Source organism: Natator depressus, chromosome 4, assembly GCF_965152275.1.
Source record: "Natator depressus isolate rNatDep1 chromosome 4, rNatDep2.hap1, whole genome shotgun sequence".
Classification (NCBI taxonomy): domain Eukaryota; kingdom Metazoa; phylum Chordata; order Testudines; family Cheloniidae; genus Natator; species Natator depressus.
This window is the reverse complement of record NC_134237.1, coordinates 16,321,675-16,341,353: the sequence shown is the minus strand read 5'-3', so window position 1 is coordinate 16,341,353 and position 19,679 is coordinate 16,321,675. Positions and strand designations below refer to the sequence as shown.

The window sequence follows — 19,679 nt, the reverse complement described above, 5'->3', positions numbered from 1 at the left end:
TCCAATGCATCAGCACTCAGTGATGGGAGCTTTGGTCCCACCCTCGCCAAGAGGTTTATTTATAATTTAAATGTGCGTGCGCTCTAGTCAGCCAATCTCAAAAGAAAGAGAACCTAGGCTTCTTGGAAGATATTCTGCTTTTTAAACCCTAATGTTTGATGGTTGCAAACCCAGCTTATCAGAATAGGCTCCTGTCCATCTTTTGCACCTCTTCCCATATCTTTTCTTGCATGCTGCAACTGCCACACTTTGTTTTCAGAGAGGAACCCATGCCATTTTTTCGAGAGTGCTATCTGCTGGAGGCTGACAAAGGCTACAGACTTGGGTAGATCTCTTATATTCTGTAGTGGCCCAAACTTAAACTTGATTGTGCAAAGCAGTAGTCAACAAAATAGATCAGAGTCTCAGCTGCTGTAAATCAGCAATGCTCCATTTGAGCTCCATTGATTCACACCAGGTGAGGATCTAACCCAGTCACTAAACACTGCAATAGTTTCCAGTGTGCAGTCTGTCTGAATCCCAAAGGACTATAATAGGTTATAACTCTTAGGTTTGGTTGCAGTCTCCTGCAAGCAAATGCGACCCGAATAAGGACAAAAGGGCCCCAAGACCAAAGCCAGTGAAAGGAGAAGCAGGAGCACTGTAGCATATTACCCTGAACCCATAGAAATCTCTCTCGCTGAAACATTCCACAACAGGAATCTGCACGGTGGGGATTAGCAAATCAGGGCTTAGGTGAAAGTACTCTGGGAAATGAGTCGATCCTGAGCAGGCCCTCTGTGCAGCATTCGCCTCTCAAAATCTGGCGTAAGTCCAGGTGGGAGTTAATACTGCTCAACACAGCATTAACTTCTACCTCGTTGTCTTCTACTCCCCTCAAATGGAGGGGAGAAGGTGCAGCATGGGTAGCCATGATCGTCAGACTCTTCAGGGAGATGTGCCGCTAAAGTGAGGACAGACACAGAAACAGCAGAGGAAAGGGGCATCTTCCCAGGATCTGCAGTATTGCAGAAGCTCGTTTTCCTGTACAGATCTGAGGATCTATAGGGTAAGAAGGACACACCTCGCTCTCTCTCCAGGAGGCAATCAACCCCTCCTCCATACTAAAAGGGGTAAATGCAGCAGCAATTCTGCAAGGCTCCTCTCATGGAGCATACAAGCCAGTTTTCCTCTCCCATGGGTTTTTCCAGAGGAGGGGGAGGATTTGGCTCACGTTACTTTTTTTACTGCCTAACTTGCAGAGTAATTAAGTCTAATTTTAAATTTTGCTCCCTTCTTTTCCATCAGAGTGACAGATGAAAACAGTGAAATGAAATCATAAGGCCATAAGAAAAGGAAATATCATCTGAAAACAAAAAAATTCATTAAAAAAAGAAAAGTTCAACAGTATTTATAATTCATAATCAATTCCAGTTTATGATTTAAGTAGATGTCTGTGCAACATTCTCCAATGGGAGGGAGTGTCCAACAAACTGATTTATATTAAATTCCAAGCTTGGGACTCCTAAATCAACACTCTAACAGTGCTTGCTAGTGAAAGTGCAGGGACAGCGTTTCTTGCCATGGCTGAAAGCAAGCTGAAAGCTGTGAGTGAAGGATTGCTTGAAGGTCATGTACTGCCAAGGCCTCAGCGTAAACACAGGTGTTGTGGAAAGAAGTGCATGGGGCTACCCTATCTAGCAGCTAAAGAAACACAAACAGTTATGCTTGTGAATTTCAATGCTGAAGTTAAAGAGAAACAAAGTAATTGTAAAAATTCATAATTTTACATTTCTCAAACCCAAATCATTTAATGCACTTTTGTTTTGGCAATAGCATGTTTCTGTAGCATTCCTGGCCATTTTTGTAGCTGAGGGCTGGGAAGGCTGAGATGGAGTTGGAGCATTTTCTCTTTTCATGCCATGTAAAGTAGTCTGAGGTTATTGCCACCTCATTTACTGGCCTTTAACAAGGATTATATTTATATATGTGAGGTTAATGCTGCTGATTTATTTAACATGCAATTTTGCTAAATGTCAAGAGGATTAGTATTTTCTATTACATAGGTACATACATTAAAATTATATATATGTCTTGTCAACTGCAGGATTACATGAAACAAATGTTACGTATTTTAACTATTTAAAACACTGTGGATGTTTAAATATTTGTTATTTTTACTATTAATATGTGTAATGAGTTTGATTACAAAATACTCCAGATCCTTAGCTGGTGTAAATCAGTGCTACTCCATTGAATTCATTGGATCCCCATTGATTTACACCAGCTATGGAGTTGGGCCACCATGTATAAACAAACCTGGTTTGAAACCAAACCCTGTATCTCCCTCCCTCTTCCTATTTGCCTTATCCTCCTCTCCCCTACTCCTCTGCTACAAATTTTCAAGTTATCATAAGAAGCGGGTCCCATGGATAAGGGACCCAGCTTTTCCACGGAAGTCAGCAGCAAAATTCCCAGGTCAGGATGAAACTTTAAGCAAATGCTGTGCAAATGTGAGGTATTATTGTAAAAAGGATTAAAGTTGAGATAGGCTTGAGCCACCATGTTCAGATCTGATCTAACTTCCCCATGATTGGAGGTGTTCTGAGTCAGAGTTTTGGGATACCATGAAATATAAAGGGCCTGATTTTGTAATGTCTGTTTTTACTGAATTCTCACATTGGCATAAATTAGGAGTCACTCTTTTGAAATTTATGGAGTGAGGTGTAACAATAAGTGTGATCAGAAACAGGCTCAAGACTTTAATTGTGGAAAATTACTGTTCTAACTGAAATCAATTATATCAAGTAAATTTGGAGTAAAGTCTTCTGAATTGAACTTTGCCCTTTGTGTGTCACATTTTAAAAGGCATATGCAGCCCTAATTTAGTGTGTCCTGACCAATATCAGATTTCCCTCTGACTTAAGAGAGTTCCACGTTCTGTTATGCATGATTGCCATAAGAACTTGGATAACAGAACTGTACAAGTAAAAGTTGACCCTCATTAGCTTTAAAAGGAGACTTGCAAATTCAAGAGCAGCGGTCTGGTCCAAAGCCCAGTGAAGTCAGTGAGAGATTTCCCTCTCCTCTCCCCGCCCCCGAACGATCTTTGGATCAGAGGTAAAATCCTGACCCCACTGAAATCAGTGGTCAAACTTCAATTGACTTCAATTGGGCCAGGATTTCACCTTAGGTGTCTATGGAATACTAAATGAAGGAGAAAATTGAAATTCACTGAAAGAAAATTGTATGGGGATGTATTTAAACAAAAAACAGAGCTTTGAAGTGGTCCCCCTTGCTGAGATTATATATGATTAGCTCTAAACACTTTAAATGAGTGATCCAGTTCTCCTTTTGTATCAAGTGCAGTTACAAGAAGCAGAATATATAGGTTGATTTACATTGTGCATATAACTTTGGAGCACTTTGTTCTTATTAGGTTAAAAAAAAGCAAAGGTTACTCCATGCATACACACACAAATACCAATGGGACCCTAGCCTTCATAATGCACAAATGACCTGCAAAAATTTCATTTTAAAAAGCAAAACTGCTTTTTAATTAGAATAACACACACAAAAAAGACATGAATCTGGCCAAAATACTATTGTTTTTGGCTGCCTTTGACTAAACAGTTAAACTGATTTTGACCTTATTTTGTTTTTTGGGGGGTTCTTTGTTTTGTTTTGTTTAAAGAAAAAAAATCGTTAAAGCTGGGAAATCTTATGCCAAGTTAAAGCCTCAAGCCAATTTAATGGCCAAGTTATAAACCTCTAGCAAAGGGTGTCTATAATGCAAGGCTGACAGAATGTTAACTACGATAGTGGTGCCAGCCATCACTAAAATATTTAGCTCTATTAGAGGTACATCAGGGAAAGGAACCTGTACAAAGCTACATAATTTAACACACATGGGTTTGTATTTTCTGTTTTATTTCCATCTGAATGTTTCTCAATGCCAGCATTACAGAGAAAAAGGAAGATATAGCAGTTAAGATACTATAGTGATGAATGACAGAAAAGAACAGAGAGAGATAAACTGGACCGGTTATACAGTATTAAATATAAATATTAGACTGATATTTGCATTTAGGCTGTTATTTCTATATATCTATTCATCCCTCCTGTGATTTAGACTGTAAGCAATTTGAAGCAGGGACTATTTCTTATTCTATGTCTGTATACCGTCTAGCACAATAGGGTCCTAAGGCACACCAAGTCAAAAGACATTTGACTTGATATTGCATGACATTTTGATTAAAAACTAGAAAGCTATAAAATTAACATGACACATGTTAAATGGATTAAAAGCTGGCTGACTGATAGGTCTCAAAATGTAATGGTAAACTAGGAATCATCATTAAATGATTTTTCTAATGGGGTCTCTAGTGTTTTTGGGGGGTGCCCCAGGGACTGGTTCTTGGCCCTGTGCTATTTAACATTTTTATTAATAACTTGGAAGAAAACACAAAATCATCCCTGATAAAGTTGGCAGATGATGCAAAAATTGAGGGAGTGGCAAATAATACAGAGGTCATTGATACAGAGTGATCTGAATCACTTGGTAAATTGGACATATATGTTTTAATATGGCTAATTTTAAGTGTATACATCTAGGAACAAAGCATGTAGGCTTCCATGATGGGGTACCCTGTCCTGGAAAGCTGTAACTCTGAAAAAGATTAGGGCGTCATGGTAGATAATCAGCCAAACACGAGCTCCCAGTGTGATGCTGTGGCCAAAAGAACTAAAGCAATCCTTGGATGCATAAACTGGGGAATCTTGAGTAGGAATAGAGAGGTTATTTTACCTCTGTATTTGGCACTGGTGCGACAGCTGCTGGAATACTGTGTTCTTGTGTCCACAATTCAAGAAGGATGTTGATGAACTGGAGAGGGTTCAGAAAAAAGCCATGAGAAGGATTAAAGGGTTAGAAAAACCTGTCTTTATAGTGACAGACTCAAGGAGCTCAATCAATTTAGCTTAACAAAGAGATGGTTAAGGGTCATAGTCCATAAATATCTACATGGGGAGCAAATATTTAATAATAGGCTCAACAGTCTAGCAGAGAAAGGTATAACACAATCCATTGGCTGAAAGTTGAAGCCAGACAAATTCAGATCGTGGAGGATTCATCACTGATCAATTTTAAATCACGATTGGATGTTTTTCTAAAAGATCAACTCTAAGAATTATTTTGGGGAAGTTCTCTGGCCTCTGTTATATTGGATGATCACAATGGTCCCTTCTGACCTTGGAATCTATAAATCTATGAACCCTGTTTGGGGCCGTTAGGTGCTACCGGAATACACAAAGGAGCCAGAGAAGAGCAAGTAATAGTTGAGATGGGGGAGAAAAACAGAGCAGGAGGGAAGGAAACAGGAGGAGATGGGTCCAAAGTCAAGAGGTAAGGTGGACAGAAGTCAGAAAACTTCAGAAACAGGGATATTGAAAAAGAGAAGAAAGGGAAGAAAGAGCCTTCCAACTCCTGCGGAGAGAAGCAGAAGAACTGTTTTTACATAGAGCAGAGACTTGAAGATGGTGAAATACTGCTAGGGATTATTGTTGATTGAGGAAAACCATGAATGATACAGAATGTGTTTCTGAGGTTATCACTTGGATTTTTTCCCCCATCAACTGACAAATGTTCCTATTCTGACAGGTGAGGTTTCTCCTGCTGAAAACAACAGACAGTGACAGTCAGTGTCTGCTAAGAAAATGCATTCATCTTTCTGAATTTAAGATCTGCCACCACTGTTTAGAGGGAGGAAAAGAACTGTCATCCTAGATCAGGACAGAAGAATGATGAATATACTATTTATCTATGGTGCACAGATGAGTGAAATTGGCCTTTTGGCCAAACTGGTTCAGGGTTATTCAGTTCAGTTCTGAGAATTTTAGTACATTTGAAAATCAGAGATTAATAGCACTGGCTAGAATCAAGCATTATGTAGGCAGGTGTTGGGCAACATTCCCCACATATAGTATATGTGCCAATACTCTCAGAGCTGAAAAGGCTTTTGATAGTGTCTCCAGAAAGCTTATATTTAAGATTCTGGGGATTATTTTTCCTGGATAAGTTTGGTCCTTGGTTTCTGTGATTACCAGTGCTCATGTCTCAGACACACACACTGCAGTGTGGCAGCTATTAGGATTGTCCCTAATTTCCATAGCTTTACAGATTGGTAACAGAACCTCTAGCTCCCTGGATGAGGCGGTATTGAGAAGAGTCAAATAGAAACGGTCTGTGTCAAACATTCTATTATATATAAAACCTAGAATAACCCTTGCCAGTGTCTTAGCAGACGGCTGGGATCTTCCCTCTGGATATCAGTTGAAGTGCAATAAATCGGTTATTGTTTTTCCTCTGGTGGGTCATGAAATCTCTTCCCAACATTTTCCCTCTTAGTTTTAAAGGAACAAGGAATCCTGTGTCAGATCCGCAACTGATATGCCCCAGCTGAGGATCTAGCCCAGTGTGTGTTATCCTTAGAATCAACACCTCTAGAAATGTCAAAAACCTTTACAATCGGAACTATATCTTAAAGACAATCTTGGTAAAGGGCATTTAATTCTTCTCTCAGAATCCTAGGTGTTCGATGGAATGCCTCATGAATTCTGCAGAATACTGCCATTACTGTGGCAATGTGCATTTAAACAGCATCCATTAAATCATGTTCCATCGCATTATTGATTGTGGGACTCATTTTAGTATTTGAGACAATACTACCATCTGATTTTGAATTATTTCACACTGTTTCACAAATTGCAATTCAAAGCAGAATTCACTGCTGCTGCGGTGGAGAAATGAGGAAGTCATGCCTCGGATATGAAACCTAGTATGCCACACACAAAAGCCAATGGGACTACTCTGCAACAGCCTTCCAACGGAAGTAGTGGGGGCACTAGTTTGAGGTTGGAGCTTGATAAATTTACAAAGGGGATTATACAACAGGGTTGGCTTCAATAGCAGGGGACTGAACTCAATGACCCAGGACATACCTTCCTGTCCTGTGTTCCTATGTTCCTTGATCCCAAGGGGCATTATGCTCTATCACGCTTCATGTACCTGCACCCTGCCAGAGCTGGCTGGCCAACACGACATCACACACAGCAGGGGCAGGATTATGGCCACAATCCTACCAAAAGCAGATACAACCCATCAAGCAGTGGATCTGCAGCCCTGTCTGATCCCCACACCTTGTACTCACATCGCACAGGCAACAGCATTTGTAGCTCCCATTGACCATAATGACCCTAATAGCCAGATTCGGCCTTAGACACCTTACATGTCAATCCCACTGACGTCAATAGCAGCTTTGGCTACGTAGTACAAGAGCAGGCCTGGTGTTTGGAGTTGCACAGGCTTATCCAAGGGTATGTTTTAATGCCAAATCAGATTTGGTTTACTTGCATTAGATCAAAATCTCTAGGGTGCTCCATTCCCTTCGTAATTTCACGTGGTATCTTCTGTTATCCACTCTCAACTTTGGATAAAAAGCAAATATTCTCCACCTTTCTTCCAGTCATATTTCTAAAGGATGAACTTTCTCATCTTATAGATTATGAATTACTCTAAACACCTGTAGAATTTAATAAAGAATGAGATCCTTTCCAAAGGTTTTTTTTAACCACTTGTAGAATTCTGCAGGAGGGATAATTCCCTATTAAGTTCTAAATGGTTGGTCAAAATTTATTGAAAAATACATAATTTTCTACTAAATTTTAAAAGACTCTATAAGGATTATCAACATAATCATCCTGTTTTTGTCGCAAGATAGAAGAATGTGGTTTTAAAGATTGCAATATCATATTAGTGCAAGGGCACATATTCTGAAAGAGAGTATTGATTTCATTTTTAAAAGAGTTCTTATGCCAAAATACGATTACTGCATGCTACCATTCAAAACCAGTACACCACTATAACACAGCTGATACCAATCGTATTTTAGTGCTGACTCCACCTGCCAATAATGAGGACATGTAGGACCACATATATATGCAGTCAAATGGAAGAGACCGGAAACTTGATTGTACTACTACCTACTTTGCACAGGTGGAAGTGACAACACAAAGTGAAAGGCAATGAAGATTCAAACCTACATTCATGTATTTACAGCAGGGGTGGGCAAACTATGACCCGGAAGCTCCCTCTCAGGAGCGGGATTTGGGGCTTGCCCCACTCTGGTGCTCCAGCCGAGGTGCAGGGTCGGGGGCTGCCGCATGGCCCCATTCAAGCACAGCCTCACCCCAGAGCCCACACCCCCAACCACAGCCCTCACCCCGTCCCACACCCCAACCCCTTGTCAGCATTCATGGCCTGCCATACAATTTCTATTCCCAGATGTGGCCCTCGGGCCAAAAAGTTTGCACACCCCTGATTTACAGAGATACATACTCAGAGTCAGCCGTTAAGGAAATCAGTGTGGTGAAGGAACTGAAAGAATTATTCACTTTCCAGAAATCAACGAGTCATTTAAAATATGTTTTTGCACATATGACAAATACAAACATGACAAACAGCCATTCCTGCACAGATGACAGATCACACAATCAAAAGCAAAATCAGCACATTACAAAAATTAGCCATGTCATGCCCTACATTAAGAGTAATCAGTGCAATTAAGAGCAACTCCACAAAATATGAATACTGAAACTCAGATGAACAGTGCAGATGAGATTGCTGCATCATATGACATGAATGTTGGTGAAGAGAGAGGCATGTTACACATCATTTTCTCTTCAGAGTATGTTGTACTATTCTCCCCCACTGTCCAAACATATCTGGTACGTAATACTACATGTCCACCTCAATGCCTGTCATTCAATTCATTACAGATACATTGTGGATGAATTTGGCTTAGTCTCATTGTAACTCATTGGTAATACGGACACATGAAATTACACAATGGTTGTAAGTTTGAGACTTCTGGAGGGAACATACTGAATTTTGCTCTGTATAAAATTCTCTCAATTCCATAGCACTTCTAAATGCTAAATAATACTCAATCTCCTCGTAGCAGTCACTGTATATTTTGGCTTGTTCATCTCATCACTGAGCTATAAACCAAATGACAAACACTGAGGTTGACATTTTATACAAAAACACACCCAGACAATGGAGTAGAATGACACAAAATAGAAAGGGGAGAAACTGTATGTGACATGCCCTTCTCCTCAAAGAGTGTCAAGTCACTTCTGACCCAGGTTATGCAGGGGCTGTCAAATGTTATTTGACCGCACATACATTTGACTGTTGAGTGATCGTCCTATGAGCCCATATATATGACATAAGCCACACAATAATAGACGCATAGCTTGAAGAGTTTGCTCCTGGAACTGAAACACATTACTTGATGCACACACAGGGTTTCAGGATATTTGCCCCGTTTGCTGAATCTGACACAACGGTTGTCCTGGACAGTCAGTCAACACATTTATTAAGAAATTACTAATGAAGATCTGCTTGGTCACGTCAGTCATGGATGTGCCTTGCAGAGGGAGGACAGGACAGGAAGTCAGGTTTACTGAGCTCTATTGCTGTTAATGACTTCCTGTGAGAGTTTGGATACATCACTTAGTCTCATGTCTCTCGGTTGCTTGTGTCTGTAAAATGGGGATAACAGAATTAATCTTAATAAATATCTCTAAAACACTTTGAGACCTCAGATGAAAGGTCCTATACAAGAGAAGAGTATTAAAATACAAAGCCATTATGACTGAGAGGTAGATTTTGAAACAGCACCGTTGGCAAGATATCTTGGGCAAGTACAATTACATAGAATCTATGGCTAGAAGGCACCATTGTGATCATCTAGCCTGACCTCCTGTATAATACAGGCCACAGAGCTTCCCCACAATAATTCCTAAAGCATCTCTCTTAGAAAAACATCCAATCTAGATTTAAAAATGGTCAGTGATGAAGAATCCTCCACAATCCTCGGTAAATTGCTCCAATGGTTAACTCACTCTCACTATTAAAAATTTACACTTTATTTCCAGTCTGAATTTGTCTAGCTTCAACTTCCAGCCATTGTAATGCCTTTCTCTGCTAGACTTAAGAGCCCATTATTAAATATTTGTTCCTCATGTAGCTACTCATAGACTGTGATAAGTCACTCCTTAACCTTCTCATTCTTCAGCTAAATTGATTGAGCTTTTTGAGTCTATCCCTGAAAGGCAGGTTTTCTAATCCTTTATTCATTCTCGTGGTTTTTCTCTGAACCCTCTCCAAATTTATCAACATCCTTCTTGATTTGCGGACACCAGAACTGGACGCACTATTCCAGCAGCGGTGGCACCAGTGCCAAATACAGAGGTAAAATAACCTCCCCACTTCTACTCGAGATTCCCCAGTTTATGCATCCGAGGATCGAATTAGCTCTTTTGGCGTAGTGTCACATTGGGAGCTCATGTTCATCTGATTATCCATTGTGCCCTCCATCAGGGAAGTATGGCCTACACACTTTGTTCCTATATACATTTATATTTAGCCATATTAAAATACATATTGTTTGCTTGTGCCTAGTTTCCCAAGTGATCCAGATCATACTGAAGCAGTGACCTGTCCTCTTCATTATTTGCCACTCCCTTAATTTTTGTGTCATCTAGAACCTATGCGTGATGATTTTATGTTTTCTTCCAGGTTATTAATAAGTGTTAAATAGCATAGGTCCAGGAACTGATCCTTACAGGACCCCACTAGAAAGACACCCACTCACTGACTATTCCCCATTTGCAATTACATTTTGAGCTCTCAGTTAGCCAATTTTTAATCCATTTAATGTGTGCCATGTTAATTTTTATCATTCTAGTTTTTTTAATTGAAATGTTATTGATAACAAGTCAAACACCTTACAGAAGTCTAAGTGTATTACATCAACATTTTACAAGTTTGGTTGATAATTTCATCAAAAAAAGATATCAGGTTAATTTGACAGGATCTATTTTCCATTAATTATATTACCCTCCTTTAATTCTTTATTAATTGAGTCCCGTATCACTAATTCCATTATCTTGCTCAGGATCTATGTCAGGCTGACAGGACTACAGAGACCTGCTTAGCAAAAGAACACAATGAAACAAAATACACCTCTTTTGGGTAAGGAGTGCCACATATAGGTAAAACACTGTTCTTGAAGGCATGCTTGCAACTTGGGTTGATTTCAATGGGAATTAAAAATGCTCATTTAAGGGTGGATTTGACCCTATACTTTCAAGCTTCAAAGTCTTGGGACTGGAGAAACAATCTGGCCTTTAGAATTAAGAGTGTATTTCCTACAAACCATTAAATATTTTAAAGGGCAGGAAGCAAGATTCAGAGCACCACGAATGCATTGCCAGCAGCCCTTCTTTTATAAGAAGGGGGGACCAGATAGACATTAAGATAGGTGATCTCTCACTCTCAGACCTTGACTATGTGGATGATATTGTTCTTCTAGTACAGAGCCCCAACAAGTTACATAAGGTACTCCAGCAAATGGAAAAGGAGTCGGCTAAGGTTGGCCTCCATGTTTCGTGGCCAAAGACAAAGCTGAAAACTCTAGAATCACGTCAACCTGGGACTCCAATCTCTTTGAATAATGAAACTGTCAAAGCAGTCTCCAGCTTTTGCTATTTGGGTTCTATATTCACCAGTTCCTCCAACTCTCACATGGATGTTTTCCACCAGATGGGAATCGCAGCATCTGCCATGGGTCATTTACAATGAATAGGAAATCAACATCATCTTGGCATGACAACCAAGCTCAGGATCTATTCAAGCTGCATCCTCTCTGTACTGTTGTACGGTTGTGAAACATGGACACAATGCCGCTCAGACTGGTCAAAGCTGGAGGCTTTCCACACAAAATGCCAATGTTGCATATTGAGCATAAAGTGGAATTATTTTATTTGTAATGCAGATGTTTATGGTTGTTAAAAAGTCTACACACTACTGGGGCCATTGTCTGCAGATTGCATCTTATGCTTTTTGGACGTGTCATGAAAATGCCTCAAGTTGTTCCAGTGAATGCCATTCTCCAGGTGGCTTGTAACATCCAGGATAAAATTCCACCACCCAGGGATGGAGGTGGCCCAGAGGCAGACCCCCTATTACATGGGTGCATCAAGTGTGTTCAGACGTTGGACTCTCGGCCCATCAAGCCCTTGTGGCCACACAGGAACGGGCCAAATGACGAATGATCACCTCAGCTGACCATTCAGCTAAGCATTGAAGACAACAACCAGCTGACATGCCTCTACTGATTGAAGCAGTAACAGTAAGTCACCAGGAGAAAGACGGTATCTTGGGTAGGCAGATCTCAGGCCCTTTGGAGATGTATAGGTTACGACAAACATCTTAAACTCCATTGGGTCACCAACAGGTGGCCAGTGCACATCTTGGAGTACCAGTGTAATGCACTCCCAGCAAGATGCCCCACTCAATAAGTACTTCATACCTTATGCTTTTTTTCAGTTCAAATACTGACCAAATGAGAGTACTGCATGTACACATGCATTTAAAAATTACAAGATACTACACTTGTATCAAAAGGTAGAAAATACAGTATAACATTAAGTTGCGTTTGAAAAATAGCACATGATCGTTAAAGACTAATCATAACGGATATACACAAGAGGGTAGAGCTAAGATTGCATGGGCAACCTTACCTTTAGTATCTCCTTACTTTGGCCATTTAACATTCTCTGAATGTAGGTTTTATATGGAATCAGATACCACAATGATGGGCACTACATAAGAAGATTAGACAGACAGATTCAGCAGACAGTTTGACAGTCCTTACTAGACCATCCCCTATTTTGTCCTTTCCAAATATCTTTTCTGCATGAAACTGTAGCTGTGTTGTAAGTTGTATCACATCAAAGCAAATCCAGGTTTTGGCTTATGCTCATGGTCTCTAGGCAGTTTTGGTAGGAAACTATTCTGCTTTTGTACATAAGCCATGACAATATACGTTTATTAGTAAAATGTATGTTTTCTATAGACATGCAGGGTAAAAAAATCAACTATTGTGAAAGAATCCTTTCCAAGTAAGGACAAAGATAAATCATTTAAGGTTTAGGTCATTCTGGTGCATCAAAAATGTTTTTGAAATCTGCAACTGAAAATGTTTCATCACTTTGACAAGTCTGTCTTTGCAAATAATAAGTCATGGCTGTATATCTGCAAACTCAATCTGTCATTTTTGGCTGTAATCTGTTAGAACATCAGTGATACACACAACAAGCTGCCAATTTGAAACAATCTTGCTTTTTAGATGCATCCTTAGACTAGAATCTTTTTCAACAACGCAGTGTTATACTTGCATAGGGAACTACCCTGCTGTGTGAATTCCTTGCTTTGACTCCCATATTTTAAAAAAATGATGTCAAACCTGCAGCTGAGGCTAAAGATGTAAATTACAGTAGGCATCTGGTAACCTTCAAAACAGTCTTCTACACTGTAGAGCCACCAGTTCAATTCTGCAGTTAGAGTTCTAGCTATATAGCTTTCTATTATAAAGATGATTTTGTTAACAAGAAAAACAACTTTCTGTTTTATATATGAGCTCGCACTATGGGCAAATTTGGGGTAAGTCTGAGCCTCAAGGGACAATGTATTTTGGAGACATGAGCGTTGAGATTCTAGGCTCTTCTGGCCAGAGTTTTAGAAGTATTTCGGCACCTAAAAATCCAAATAGATACCTCGTGGGATTTTCAAGAGAACCTGTGCACATAACTCCCACTGATTTCAATGGGAGTTAAATGCATCAGCACTTTTGAAAACTCTGGTAGGCATCTATCTGCATCTTTAGGCACCAAAATACCTTGAAACATCTGGTTTCTTGTGGCAGAAAGGGCACCAGGAACAGCAGCACAAGGTGCCTGCACTCTCTATTCACAGAGGGCCCTAGGGTGAGATGGTGCCACTCCAAAGGTGACTTGGGTCCGCAGGGAGTGCATGCAGACAACTCAGTGGAGATAGGATTCAGCATCCGTTCTGAGGAGACTCTGCATGCAGGGCTCTTAAAGCACCCCAGCTGGAATTTAAAACTGCCCGCCAAAGCCAGAATCTTCCCTCTGCTTGCATCCCCCCTCCAGCACAGTCATCCACGTGAGTGCAGAATTATGCAAATTGTATTCCCTGCACCCACCACAATGAGTTAAGCACTAAGTGTTTTCATGTTTAGCAGTAGTCTAACATTTGCTTGAAACACCATCTCAGACAGTCCCGAAAGAGGACTAACATGTTTGAGTATTTTTAGAGGGTGCAGTGGTTTATTTTGGGATGATTTATCACATTTTTTTCTGCCTGTGAGAGTTCTATGAGCTTAAAATTTGTTTTATGGACTCCTTAACACCTGGATTGATGAACTCGAGTAACTGCAGAGACTATTATCAGGGGGTAGCTGTGTTAGTCTGTATCCACAAAAACAACAAGGAGTCCGGTGGCACCTTAAAGACTAACAGATTTATTTGAGCATAAGCTTTCGTGGGTAAAAACCCCACTTCTATGGCTCCTGAACCCAAACTGAGTGACAACACTCCTTAGGATGGAGCCTCTCTGTTGTGCCACTTATTTCTTCCTAACACCCTGTGTACATCATCTTTTAAGTACAATACAAATGTAATTCTCTCACACGCACACTGACACAGAGAGCGAGAGAGAGAGAACTGAAACAGAGTTATGTCCTCTGACGAAGGGATTGCCACTGGGACTGAAACCCAGCTGACTTATAAATTCTGTGCACTTTTCTGCTGAGTTTGTAATATTTGCAGTGTCCCAGACCCTGCAACGTTTTCTTTGATCAGAGGCTTACCTCAGATAATACAGGCTGGGGGTCAACACCGGACAAGAGAGTTTCAGTTTACCTGAACTGTACACTACTTTGTTATGGGTACCAGATCTCCATGCAAAGTGACAGAGTCAATTTGCAATTAGAAAGAATCTTCTCTCTTGGTTGAAGAGCCTATCCACTGGTATAAAATGACAGTGATGAAGCTCCAACTGCCCTGAGAGGTGGACATTATGCTTCACTTATCAGTGTCTATACACAGACAACAAACAACTCTGATGAGAGGAAGGCACAATTTTACTTCAATCTAAATGATCTCATCGATTGACTCCCTGTGAAGAAAAGTTGATTATCCCAGGTGACTTTAACACTCATGTCGGCCGTGATGAGTCTATGTGGTGGGACGTCAGCAAGACGAACAGTAAAGGCTTACTTTTGTTGCCAACATGTATTGAGCACCGATTAGTTATCACACGCACACTGTTTTCTGGCTCCCCAACAAACACAAAAGGACCTGGATGCACCCTTGCTCACATCATTGGCATTTGGTGGAGTATGTGTTGGTCAAAACAGCAGGGCCTATGAGATGTGTGTAAAAACTTTAACTGTTGCCTGGCTGAAAGACCAGTCAACCACCAAAAAATTCTCCAGAGTTAACTACTGTTTTAGAAACTTTTCCAACAATCGGGGAGGATGTATCTGCTGAAAGGGAATCTATGATGGGGTGTTCACCCCAAGCCAGCACAGACGAGGTTAATGAGGCTGAGAAGGGGTGAATTAATCAGATCTGCCACAGCTGAGGGGAGCTGGGTGACCTAAATAATTCCCTCAACAGTGACGGAGCCCAGCTGAAAAGGAAGAGGCAGGGCTAGGACAAAGCCAGGAAGCTGGCAACGGAAAGAGACTGCAGGGAAAAAGTCTGCAGTCACTGCCTGGAAAGAGGGAATTTGAGTTGGTGGCAGGGGGAAGGGGAGAGACAGAAGCTGTAGGAAGGAGTCCAGGGAAAGAGAAACAGGGTCTGAGGGAAAGCAGACCACAGTTGTTTGTTATAGACTCCCTGAGTTGGAACCCAGTGTAGAGGGTGGGCCCGTGTTCCCCTACCAACCACTGATCTGGAGAGACTTTGTTACCGTGGAAGGCAAGGACTACAAGGACCTGGCCGGAGGGCCAAGCCACAAAGACAGAGCACCCTGAGTTGCAGAGAGTGAGAGAGATGGCACGGTGTGCAGCAAGCAGCAGAAGGAGGCTTTGGATCTGGAAAGAGCTGATCCCCAGATTGGAAAGGAGGAGGTGCCCCTAGTGGTGAGTGCACTCTGTGACCGTATCCCTGTGTGATACAATCTACATTACAGACTGTTGTGAACTGTGCTGGATATACAAAACACCTTTATGAAGATGGGTTTGATCAAAATGATCCTGAAATAGCACATCTTGTTGCCAAATGGCAAGCGCATGATGTGCTCTTAGCTGATCCATTCTCTGAGTTGAAACAAGCCAGATATAAAGAAGCTTGCAGCATGCTCCACTGCAAACTCCGCCATATGCAAAATATGTGGTTTGACCACAAAGCGGATTAATTGCAGGTCCTTGCTGAAAAACATGATTCCAAAGGCTTCTATACGATGCAGTCAAAGCTGCATATAGCCCTACTCGATCTGCCTCAACACCACTAACAAGAGCTGATGGTGAATTTCTCATCACAGATTTGCACTGCCAAATGGTGCCATGAACCCAGTAATGAATTTCTAAATCATCTGTCTGCTGTTTCTGATGAGTCACCATTTCCATAAACTGCCTACATCTAGCACTTGCCGATCCACACACATGAGCTGAGGTGCTGAAGGCTGTCCAAGCAATGAAAAACAACAAATCTCCTGGGCCTGATGCCATTCCAGCTAAAGTTTTCAAACATGGAGGAAATCATAGAATCATAGAATATCAGGGTTGGAAGGGACCCCAGAAGGTCATCTAGTCCAACCCCCTGCTCGAAGCAGGACCAATTCCCAGTTAAATCATCCCAGCCAGGGCTTTGTCAAGCCTGACCTTAAAAACTTCTAAGGAAGGAGATTCTACCACCTCCCTAGGTAACGCATTCCAGTGTTTCACCACCCTCTTAGTGAAAAAGTTTTTCCTAATATCCAATCTAAACCTCCCCCATTGCAACTTGAGACCATTACTCCTCGTTCTGTCATCTGCTACCATTGAGAACAGTCTAGAGCCATCCTCTTTGGAACCCCCTTTCAGGTAGTTGAAAGCAGCTATCAAATCCCCCCTCATTCTTCTCTTCTGCAGACTAAACAATCCCAGCTCCCTCAGCCTCTCTTCATAAGTCATGTGCTCTAGACCCCTAATCATTTTTGTTGCCCTTCGCTGGACTCTCTCCAATTTATCCACATCCTTCTTGTAGTGTGGGGCCCAAAACTGGACACAGTACTCCAGATGAGGCCTCACCAGTGTCGAATAGAGGGGAACGATCACGTCCCTCGATCTGCTCGCTATGCCCCTACTTATACATCCCAAAATGCCATTGGCCTTCTTGGCAACAAGGGCACACTGCTGACTCATATCCAGCTTCTCGTCCACTGTCACCCCTAGGTCCTTTTCCGCAGAACTGCTGCCTAGCCATTCGGTCCCTAGTCTGTAGCGGTGCATTGGATTCTTCCATCCTAAGTGCAGGACCCTGCACTTATCCTTATTGAACCTCATCAGATTTCTTTTGGCCCAATCCTCCAATTTGTCTAGGTCCTTCTGTATCCTATCCCTGCCCTCCAGCGTATCTACCACTCCTCCCAGTTTAGTATCATCTGCAAATTTGCCGAGAGTGCAATCCACACCATCCTCCAGATCATTTATGAAGATATTGAACAAAACCGGCCCCAGGACCGACCCCTGGGGCACTCCACTTGACACCGGCTGCCAACTAGACATGGAGCCATTGATCACTACCCATTGAGCCCGACAATCTAGCCAGCTTTCTACCCACCTTATAGTGCATTCATCCAGCCCATACTTCCTTAACTTGCTGACAAGAATACTGTGGGAGACCGTGTCAAAAGCTTTGCTAAAGTCAAGAAACAATACATCCACTGCTTTCCCTTCATCCACAGAACCAGTAATCTCATCATAAAAGGCGATTAGATTAGTCAGGCATGACCTTCCCTTGGTGAATCCATGCTGACTGTTCCTGATCACTTTCCTCTCATGTAAGTGCTTCAGGATTGATTCTTTGAGGACCTGCTCCATGATTTTTCCAGGGACTGAGGTGAGGCTGACTGGCCTGTAGTTCCCAGGATCCTCCTTCTTCCCTTTTTTAAAGATTGGCACTACATTAGCCTTTTTCCAGTCATCCGGGACTTCCCCCGTTCGCCACGAGTTTTCAAAGATAATGGCCAAGGGCTCTGCAATCACAGCCGCCAATTCCTTCAGCACTCTCGGATGTAACTCGTCCGGCCCCATGGACTTGTGCACGTTCAGCTTTCCTAAATAGTCCCTAACCACCTCTATCTCCACAGAGGGCTGGCCATCTCTTCCCCATTCTGTGATGCCCAGCGCAGCAGTCTGGGAGCTGACCTTGTTAGTGAAAACAGAGGCAAAAAAAGCATTGAATACATTAGCTTTTTCCACATCCTCTGTCACTAGGTTGCCTCCCTCATTCAGTAAGGGGCCCACACTTTCCCTGGCTTTCTTCTTGTTGCCAACATACCTGAAGAAACCCTTCTTGTTACTCTTGACATCTCTTGCTAGCTGCAGCTCCAGGTGCGATTTGGCCCTCCTGATATCTTTCCTACATGCCCGAGCAATATTTTTATACTCTTCCCTGGTCATATGTCCAACCTTCCACTTCTTGTAAGCTTCTTTTTTATGTTTAAGATCCGCTAGGATTTCACCATTAAGCCAAGCTGGTCGCCTGCCATATTTACTATTCTTTCGACTCATCGGGATGGTTTGTCCCTGTAACCTCAACAGGGATTCCTTGAAATACAGCCAGCTCTCCTGGACTCCCTTCCCCTTCATGTTAGTCCCCCAGGGGATCCTGGCCATCTGTTCCCTGAGGGAGTCGAAGTCTGCTTTCCTGAAGTCCAGGGTCCGTATCCTGCTGCTTACCTTTCTTCCCTGCGTCAGGATCCTGAACTCAACCAACTCATGGTCACTGCCTCCCAGATTCCCATCCACTTTTGCTTCCCCCACTAATTCTACCCGGTTTGTGAGCAGCAGGTCAAGAAAAGCGCCCCCCCTAGTTGGCTCCCCTAGCACTTGCGCCAGGAAATTGTCCCCTACGCTTTCCAAAAACTTCCTGGATTGTCTATGCACCGCTGTATTGCTCTCCCAGCAGATATCAGGAAAATTAAAGTCACCCATGAGAATCAGGGCATGCGATCTAGTAGCTTCCGTGAGTTGCCGGAAGAAAGCCTCATCCACCTCATCCCCCTGGTCCGGTGGTCTATAGCAGACTCCCACCACTACATCACTCTTGTTGCACACACTTCTAAACTTAATCCAGAGACACTCAGGTTTTTCCACAGTTTCGTACCGGAGCTCTGAGCAGTCATACTGCTCCCTTACATACAGTGCTAAATCATCTCATTGACAAGCTTTTTATGTTTTTCCTCACAGGTCTGGCTTCAAGAAATCATATATCACAGCAGCTGAAAGATGCCAAGATCATCACTATCTATAAGCACAAAGACGTACACACGCAACTGTGTTAACTATTGCTGCATCTCCTTGCTTCCCATGGCTAGTAAGATTCTTGCATTCATCCTCTTGAACTAGCTCCTGGTCCAAGTTATCAACAGAGTTCTGTCTGAGTCACAGGGTGGCTTTCGTACATTTCCTGGAGCGTACGCTACTCCTCAAAAGAGCAACTAATGTAACTCGTCGCCTGTGTCCCTCTAGAACTCCCCATGGAATCTGCCTGGACCAGCA

The 19,679-nt window shown here is 42.1% G+C and overlaps 1 protein-coding gene and 1 long non-coding RNA gene across 3 annotated transcripts in view; one reads left to right on the top strand and one right to left on the bottom strand.

Annotated features, from left to right (window-relative positions):
* CFAP299 (cilia and flagella associated protein 299) overlaps positions 1-19,679 on the bottom strand; it is a 378,861-nt gene that overhangs the window by 316,275 nt on the left and 42,907 nt on the right. The gene's annotated exons all lie outside the window — the stretch shown is intronic.
* On the top strand, positions 792-19,412 carry LOC141986213 (uncharacterized). Its single transcript, XR_012639229.1, has 3 exons — positions 792-1,048; positions 11,001-11,077; positions 19,368-19,412. It is a non-coding gene; the product is annotated as an uncharacterized LOC141986213 (long non-coding RNA).